Raw genomic sequence first — 9,679 nt, forward strand, 5'->3', positions numbered from 1 at the left:
CTCATTGAAATTTAGCTGTGTATACCAAATTTCATTCATTTATCACAACGCGATTGAGAGATATTGCAAAAAAATGATTTCCATTCCTCCCTCTTCAATGGGTCCCTGTGCCCTTAGGAAGCATTTCCGGACCCATGTTCATATGAACTTTTTTACTTAGTTTTGATCATAGAATCGGCCTGTTCAGGGTTGGCAGCTAATTATGAGACACCCTGTATACTAAATGTATAGAAGCGTTTGAAAGAGTGCAACGTAGGCTGTTTAAATTCTTAGCATTTAAAGAGGACAATGCCTATCCTTTAATTGGACATTCTCAAGAACTGCTTCTTCGAAGATTTGAAAGCAATTCTCTACTTGTTCGTCGCAATATGCATTCCATTATATTTTTATTTAAAGTATTTCATTATATCCTTGATGTACCCGATTTATTACATAGAATAAATTTTGTCATACCTAATACCTTCAGACATCAAAATAAAGAGTTTAAAACGTTCTACTTAAAAACAGCCAACAGTAATATATGTATTACATTATTCCCGTTTCTACAAGATGAGTAGATGTTATGATCTACTGTACACTTTTATAGATATTCTAATGTTAAACATATCAAAAAAATTTGTTTGTCCTTATCTCCCGCTTCTTAGTTCGTATTTTTTTTATTGTAACATGTATGTATGTGTGTACAAATTGTATTGTTATTCAAAAATGTGTGATTGATTTGTAAATGTATGATATACTGGACATATTCATTGTTGTGACATCTTATTATTTTTTTTTAATTAATTTTATTTTCTGATACAACTTTTTGATATGCATTTTTACTGTTTTACCTATATACTGTGTATTTTTGTTGTATTACCTGTTTATATTTGTATATTATGTTTTTTCTTCTTCTCACTATCCTGCAATTAGGACTTGATCCTGTTGATAGTTTAGTCTAAATAAATAAATAAATAAATATATGGAAACAGACAAAATTTAAACTTTCAAAGCTATTAAAACGAAGTCAAAAAATGTTCAGAAGACGAAAACAGTGAATTTTCGAAAGGTTAACGACCTTTTTAATGTGCGCAATATTTTCATAAAAATAACCCTTGACTGATCAATTCGGTGCAAGTGTTTATTTATTTATTTTTTTAATATTCTCACCCAAACAATAAAGAAAAAAACAAAAACTGTGCTAGAAATAAATAACTTCAAACAGTATCCAAATAGCTTAGAATAACCGCTACAAAGCTCTTATATTTAGCACTTTCTTTTATCTCACCAAAAATGACAGATGTAGATGAGTGCAAAATATAGAAATTAATAATGTGCATGAAACATTCCGACACCTCTATTTTTGTTTGTCAAATAAATGTATACACTGGGAATTTACCTTTCTTTTTATAGGTTCGAAAACGTAACGTTGTTACGTTTTATGTAACAAATTCATTGTCTATGAATTAAAATTATATCTTTTAATGGGTATGATATACGGTATTAAAGAGAAACTAGAAAACTAGAAACTAGTCCGGGTATTACTTTAGTGTACACTAAATTAATCCTTACTAAATTAAGTAATCTTATAAAAAACATGTTGTAACTCGTTCTTTTGCTCGTTAATAATGGTAAAGCATAAACGAATTTGAATTGAGATTATTGTTATCTATAGACGAGGTATTAACGTGGCTCCCACCACACTAAATTGTAGACATTATTTTAACAAAACCTATTGTAGCAACTAATACAAATTTAAATAGTAACAATGAGTTGCAATAATATACTAAAACTGAATGAAATTTTGTATTTGGATGAGAACAATATTTTCATAACATTGACTTTTATATAAAATATTATTTTTAACACTTTATCTTTCACGTTTATTTACTTACGAAGGTCTAGATGTAGAAAAAGTTGTAAAGAAATTCAGACAATTTCAAGAAATCGGTTATACAGATAGGTAAATACATAAATTATTCTTAAAAAAAAATTAGGATACATACGTGCCGACAGTACGTGTAACAAAATGTTGAGCTACAAGTTGAAGCCGCGCATAACTGATTTGCACAATAATTTTTTGAGAAAAAAGTTCCAATTTAAGAAACTAGTGCTTTAACTTAGTCCAATGGAATATTTTTTTCAGTTTTTTTCAAATTCACAGATTAACGTGAAATACATATATTATGAGAGAGTGGCTAACTGCGCACAATTTTTTCCAATCATCCCTAAAAATTTTACTATTGGCATTGAAAACATATTTTTTTTTATTAATCGGTGCCTATGTTTTGCGGATATTCTGTTAATTACATTTTGCCCTGCAATAATTTGCAGCAGGTAAACAATAGTTATTCAGTGTTGACAAATTTTTTTATAGTCAACGGATTAATGTTTGTGGTTCGTCTTTCCGTATCTAATCTGGGAATGACTGGCATTTATACCAAGATCGTCGCAGTGGCGTAGCTACGGTTGCGATATGTTGTGCAATGCGCACGGGTCCAAAAAAAAACGCACGTCTATAAACGACGGATCGGCGGAGACAACCGAACGCCAATAATAGGACAATTACATATAGAACAATAGGTAAAATAATAATGACTAATAAATAGAAAAAAAGACAAAGGGAATAACTTATATAAATAACTAACAGAAATCTTCATCTACAGTACCTGAAATGATTAATAAAATAGATTTTAAGCCGGTATGATTTATATCACAGAGATGTGACACCATATTAAATAAGTTGCACATATTATATACAGGGTGATTCGTTAACAATGGGAAAATCGAAAGCTGAAGATACTACACGTGAAATGGCGACCATTGGTGCAAACATGCCTTATCCGAAAGTTGATAGTTTCGAAAATACAGGGTGTTTTTTTGCGATTATTCTGAAAATATGTAGGTTAGGAACCTGAATATTTGTGAAACTATGTTTTTTTAGGCGACGAATAAGATGCGTGTTGTAATTTCAGCATTGCTCATAGAGGGCGCCACTTACGACCAATTTTACCGAAAATTTAGGTAATAACTTTTNTCCTATTATTTGATAAGCTTTAGATTATTCAGTTATTAAATGTTTGAAATTATTTGTCTTTGCGGAAAACACTATTTAAAGAATATGGGGCCTTTAAGGAAATATGATACATCATATACATTCCTGTACAAAACAGTTTTTGAGTTTTCGTTTAAAAATATTAATGTTATTTCATGCCTCATACAGATGATTCAGGAATTGGATGCCTTTAAATACTGGGCTCTTTTCGAACAACGAGGTACAATGTTTAAGAGGTCGTATACAATCGGCAGTTCTTGTAGGGTAGTTATGGTACTCACAGTTGCGCATAAAACTTTTATCATTCCTTTTTTTATAGTATACATTTGTAGATGTATATAGAATAAAAAGTAAAAAAGTTAATTTTTTTAAAATAATCTTTACATGTTTGTCTGAGATTAATGTTAAATATTAGGCGAATTATCCTCTTCTGAAAAATAAAAATTCTGGAAGCGTCGCTCGCACTTCCCCATAAAATAACATTGTAAGAAATGTGAGAATAAATAATAGCATAATACACACTAATTAGTTGATCAATGGTAAATATATTTTTCAGCTAAAGTATTGCATAGAAACTACTATTTAACTTGTTATGCATATATGTGATTTATAGTCCACTTCATGTTACTATCCAAGATTTCTAGGAACTTGGCGGTATTTGAAAACTGAATATTTATATTATCCTTAACTAAAACAGATATATTATATGAAATTTCTGTTCTGTAAAAAAAATGTATACAACAGTTTTGTTTGCATTAACCATTAAAGCGTTTCTTTCACACAAAAGTTCCTTGGACAGAAGGTTCAGATTTTTAATTAGCTCTTTTGGAGACTATGCATCTATTGCTAAAGTTGTGTCATCTGCATATAGAATAAGAGGTTTTGTACTCATATAATGTGGAAGATCATTTATGTATAATAAGAAAATTAGAAGAAGAGAATTGTCCCCTGAGGTACGAACTCTATTTGCTGAGGACCAGATCTTTGGTCACCCATTTTAACTATAATTTTCCTAAATTGTAAATAAGAAGTCAGCCATTTCAGAAAGCTACCACGAAATCCCAATTTATTTCATTTATTATACTTAGATTTACGGAATTAATAAAAATACTGGTGGTGTAGTTAAATATTTGTATGATAGAGCCAAATTAGTTTCCTCAAAAGATGAAATTTTTAATAATGAGTTAAAACTCATAAGGAATGTACTAATAAATAATCAATACCCCAAGAATTTTGTTATAACAGTCCTTAGGGATATTGAAAATAAGACAAATTTTATTAGACAACAAAAAGGAATTACATTAGAACTGTTTTTCAGACAACTAATACTTTACGAAGTTTATTATCAAAGACGCGCCCAAATAATGTTTTTCAAAATTCAAAAAATTGTATTTATAGCACTCCTTGTGAATACAATAAACATTATGTTCGAGACTTCTCGACCTGTGAATATTAGAATAAGTGAACACAAAAATTACATTAAAAACCAGAATTTGAAAAAGGAAGATAATACTGTTAAAAGATAATTAAAAGAAACCGCGATTATTTTGTTGAATGGTGAAAGATGTGTGTCAAATTATTCTGTGAACTTGGATCCTTGCTGGCTGCAGGTTCTAAAAGATGAAGTAAGTAGTAAGTAAGTAAGATAGAGTAAACATCATATGATATCTCTATGATGCATGTAAATATCTGTATGATGTGCTTTATGGGGTTTTCGATCGTTATGTGCCTCTCACCTCACCGCGTACATCTAAGCACAACTATCCCCTTTGGTTCAATAAAGAAATTATACGCGACGTCAAACAGAAACATAAGTTATATAATTTGTATAAAAAAAAACAAAGATGAACAGATATATGATTCCTTTCGTCAGCTTAGGATAAAATTGAATCAATTTTTATTGTTTATTGAGAGTAACATACAAAATGAGCCTAAAAAGTTCTGGTCATATTTAGCTAATAAACGTAAAAGTAATTCTCTTCCATCAAGTATGACCTTAAATGGTGAATTAATTGAAAATGATAGCTTAATTGTAGTGTTTTGCTGATTTTTTTAAGAATGTTTATGTTTCTCAGGACCAAGATAATATGTCTAACGTGATATATCAACTAGTAACTACCACTTTAAATGTGCCAATCGTAGAGGAGCAAGATGTATTAAAATATATAAAGAGATTAATTGCAAAATTGACTATGGGCCCTGATAATATTCCATCTTTCTTAGTTCGTTACTGTGCCGCTGTGTTAGCTGAACCGCTGAAAATACTATTTAATCTCATTCTTTTCACAAGTACAATTCCGAATATTTGGAAAATGTCACGTATATGTCCTGTTTTTAAAAGTGGAAAATCTGGAATGAAATAAATAATTACCGCCCCATTACTATAATCTGTAATTTTGCTAATGTTTTTGAATTTTACATCCATGACACCTTATACAAACATATTAAAAATAAAATTAGTCCCAATCAACATGGTTTTATGAGGGGTCGATCAACATCCACGAATTTAATGTGCGTATCACAATACATATCTGNAACACGCATCTTATTCGTCGCCTAAAAAAATATAGTTTCACAAATTTTCAAGTTCCTAACCTACATATTTTCAGAATAATCGCAAAAAAATGATTTAAAATTTTAACTTTCAACACCCTGTATTTCCGAAACTATCAACTTTCGGATAAGGCATGTTTGCGCCAATGGTCACCATTTCACGTGTAGTATCTTCAGCTTTCGACTTTCCCATTGTTAATGAATCACCCCATAGGTGACTTAAATAAAAGATTAGTTCTTCTTCGCAAACAATAAAAAGTATCAGTATTTCTAGAATTATGCCTAGGAACATGAAAATTAATTTTATTTAGCAGCTCAGGACAATCAATTTGACCATTTAATAACTTATAGAGAAAAGTGACTGAGTTTAATTTTCTCCTCAAATTGAAACTTTGAAATCCAAATCTATCAATCAGTTGCCTATATGGTGTATCTCTTTCAGGATAAGCATTATCTGTCTTAAAACATAAATATTTTAGAAATTTTCTTTGCGGTTTTTCAAGTAACTCTCTATGGCATAAATAGAATGGATTCCAAACAGTATAGCAGTATTCTAGTTTATTTCTAACGTACGAAAAATACAAAATAATAAGCGACGCAATATTAGTAAACGATTTACAGTTGCGAAGTATAAAACCGTATACCTTCATTGCATCATCGACCTTGGACACGATATGACATGAAAAAGATAATTCCTGATCGAAGATCACTCCCAAGTTTTTAATTTTAGTCAAACGATTAATTTCGATGTTATTAATTAAGTAACTATAACAATAAGGTGATTTCTTCTTTGTAAAGCTAATAATATTGCATTTCTTAGCATTTAGATATAAATTATTTAAAATTACACCAGGCTTCAATTTTGGCTATCTCTCCTTGAAGAACAAGACAATCATTTAAGGAGGTAATGTTTCCGACAGTTCAGACTAGTTGTAAGGTCATTAACAAATAACAGAAATAACAGTGGGCCCAAATTTGAACCTTGAGGTACTCCCGACTTCGCCAAATACTTGACAGAACTGTAACCACTATAAAAAACATATTGTTGTCTTTCGGATAAATTTGACTGTAAAAGTAAGACTGAATCAGAATTGAAACCAAAGCTGTAAAGTTTTTGCAAAAGAATATTATGATTAATTCTGTCAAATGCCTTTGCAAAGTCGGTGTATATAACATCGAACTGAACTCCACTGTCCACCGCTTCCAATGCATACTGGGAAAGAACGGCCAGATTGCTGGTTGTTGATCTCATTTTCATGAAACCATGCTGACATGGACATATTTGTTGAGAAACCGAAGTAAGTCCTGTTATACAAAAAGATTTCAAAAATCTTAGAAAAATTACAGAGTATAGAGATCGGCCTATAATTAGTGATATCAGCGCGATCGCCACTTTTGAATTTAGGGCACACTTTCGCCTCTCTCCAACCTATAGGAAAAACTCCTGTCTTCATCTTCATCTAGTGGTTGGTCCTTTAAAAAGTCCCATAGCACTGCGGCCTAATTAGGCCTATTGTGCGTCCCACTACTAGTCCTATTCAGCAAGTAGATTTGTCCTTTTTACAAAGTCCAAAAGCTTCCTTGCTGACACTTCTCTCAGCTCCTTGGGTTCCAAATAGGGTCTCCCANTTGCTAAATACAATTGTTATATCATATTGCCGTTCAAAAAAAAATGTTTAAAAAAATTAAAGAGAAAAACAAAAAATGCAATTTTTCAAATTATTGCGAAAGTTTAAATAATCATAGATTAATGAAATATAGCAATTTTCTAAATATTATTGTTGTTTTAAATAGTATTCAGGTAAATAAATTAAGAAAAAATGATGCCGTACATTTTAATGCAGTCCATATTTTTTGGCTGATGAAAATGACACTACCATTTCAGGGGTACTTTATGGTCATCTGATACTGTACGGCATTCACATATTTTTGAAGAGAACAATTGATAATATGTATAAATCATTATGCCGTCTATTTAAAGTGAAACAGTATATTATATTATATCCAAAAATTGAAAACTATCAATCTCAGTATCAACAGTTTTGTATACTGTTTGATGTAATATACTTTGTGTAAATAAAAAGTACTACAATTTTATAGAATAATTTGAAGTATATTTAATGATTTGTACAAAAATGAAATTATTATTCATTATCTGAATCAGCTGAGTCGTCATCGGAATTAACGTCCTCATCGACGTCCGAACTCTCTTCTCTATCATTTTCTGAAACATGAATATGTGTTTTCATAATCAAAGTCTTGCGTACAAATTAAAAATGTAAAGATACGTTTTTTTACCTATATCGTCATCAGCTTTTTGTCCTGATTCCTCATCCGTTTCAGATATATCACTGACTTTTTCGGGACATTCCTCGCCGTGAAACCAGTCGAAATCATACCGGTTATCATTCAAGATCCATCCATAGCTACTTGGTAACAAGGTCGACGGAATTTTTGTGTAGGCATTACACCAAATTTGGGCTATATACGTCGTTCTCTTCATGTGTTGCTGTAACTCGCGGAAACAAGGGGGAAACGATGTCGCTTCCAATTTCATTGTCGACTTTCCAAAAGCTTCATTAGTGCTTTTTGGTGTGTAAATCCTATCGAATATAATAGATCTTGCTTCATTGACTGTTTTCCTTGCTTTCACATTATATAAAACGCATACATATTCTTGTAGAACATTGAAAGTTTGTTCCATGAGTAGTGGATCGGCAACAAACGTATTTTGCCCCATTGCAATGAATACATCTTGGAACTTCACAGATTTCTCTAACACTTTCAACGGTCTATTTTTACCCTTCCTATAAAAAGCGGGATTAAAATCACATCCCGTGAAAGCATGGAATGCAGCCAATGAAGAACAAAGCTTTTCGCCCAAGTCGTTGTAAACAGTACAAATGTCAATATTTTTTATCAATATGAACTTTAAGATTTGTACGGTATTGACTTTTTCTAGACGATTGCATTAAATACAAATAAACTATCTAAATGCCGTACAAGAAAATATCGTACTAAATATCACCGTAAAGTACATTTCGTTAGTTTCGGGAGTTTTTTCCCCCCTACAGTCTTGGACCAAAAAAAAATTTACGGCATGTCACAAAATGTTATCTATGCATAAAATACTTTCAAAATAAATTAATTTTATGTTGTGTCAAATCACCCCCCGGGCCTCGGAACCTGAAGGGGTTGAAACCCTCGATTTTTCTCCCTTGTCGCATGATTTTTGTACGGCGTTGCGGAATAATGGATTAGAAGAGGTATTGGAATTGTATGGAACCGATGCCGTACAGAATCAAATGACCAAATTTACCCTGAAAATCGCCGGAAAATCAAAAATTTTTCCGACTTTGTGGCGCACTATTTTTGTACGGCACTACGTGTTTTCATATTATTTTTAATGGATCTATCGATGGTAAGAATACCGTACAAAAATATATGACCAAAATTTACTCCCTCTACCTGTTCTTTTGAATTCTCACCTGCACTCAGATGGACAGCTTACAAGTGACGGCATAGTGCTGAATCTTATTATTTTATGCCCTTGTATCTTTCTAAATAGGTCTCTTGGTGATTCAAATGACCCATCAATTTTTGACACGGGCCTGTAGTCTAGTACTGTGCATCTTCCGCAACCAACGGTGCATTATCCCTATTTATAATACATGTCAAATTAGTAAATGCAAGGTCAAGAATTCGACCATGCATATTCAGAACAGTATTTATCTGCTTAAGATCACACAAATTCATAAAATTAGTTATTGTGAAAGTCTGCTTGTTAGAGTTATTTCCAAGTATAAAGTCTCCAACAATAACAATACTTCCATCAAGAGCTGATAGAAACTGTTCAAATTCATCAAAGAATAGCTCATAATTGCCAACACAAACATCAGGTGGAATATATATGACAATGACAATTATAGTTACCTGAGAGATAATACATTTACAACATAAAATGTCAATTGAATTAACAAGACCATCTAATTCCGGTGCTTCCACAACTTTAACTGTGATATCGTTTCTCACTGCCAGAAGAACACCACCACCATCACTTTTATCAACAAGATCTAATCGTCTATCCTTACG

The sequence above is a fragment of the Anoplophora glabripennis genome, unplaced genomic scaffold (genome assembly GCF_000390285.2).
Source record: "Anoplophora glabripennis isolate ALB-LARVAE unplaced genomic scaffold, Agla_2.0 scaffold728, whole genome shotgun sequence".
NCBI lineage: Eukaryota > Metazoa > Arthropoda > Insecta > Coleoptera > Cerambycidae > Anoplophora > Anoplophora glabripennis.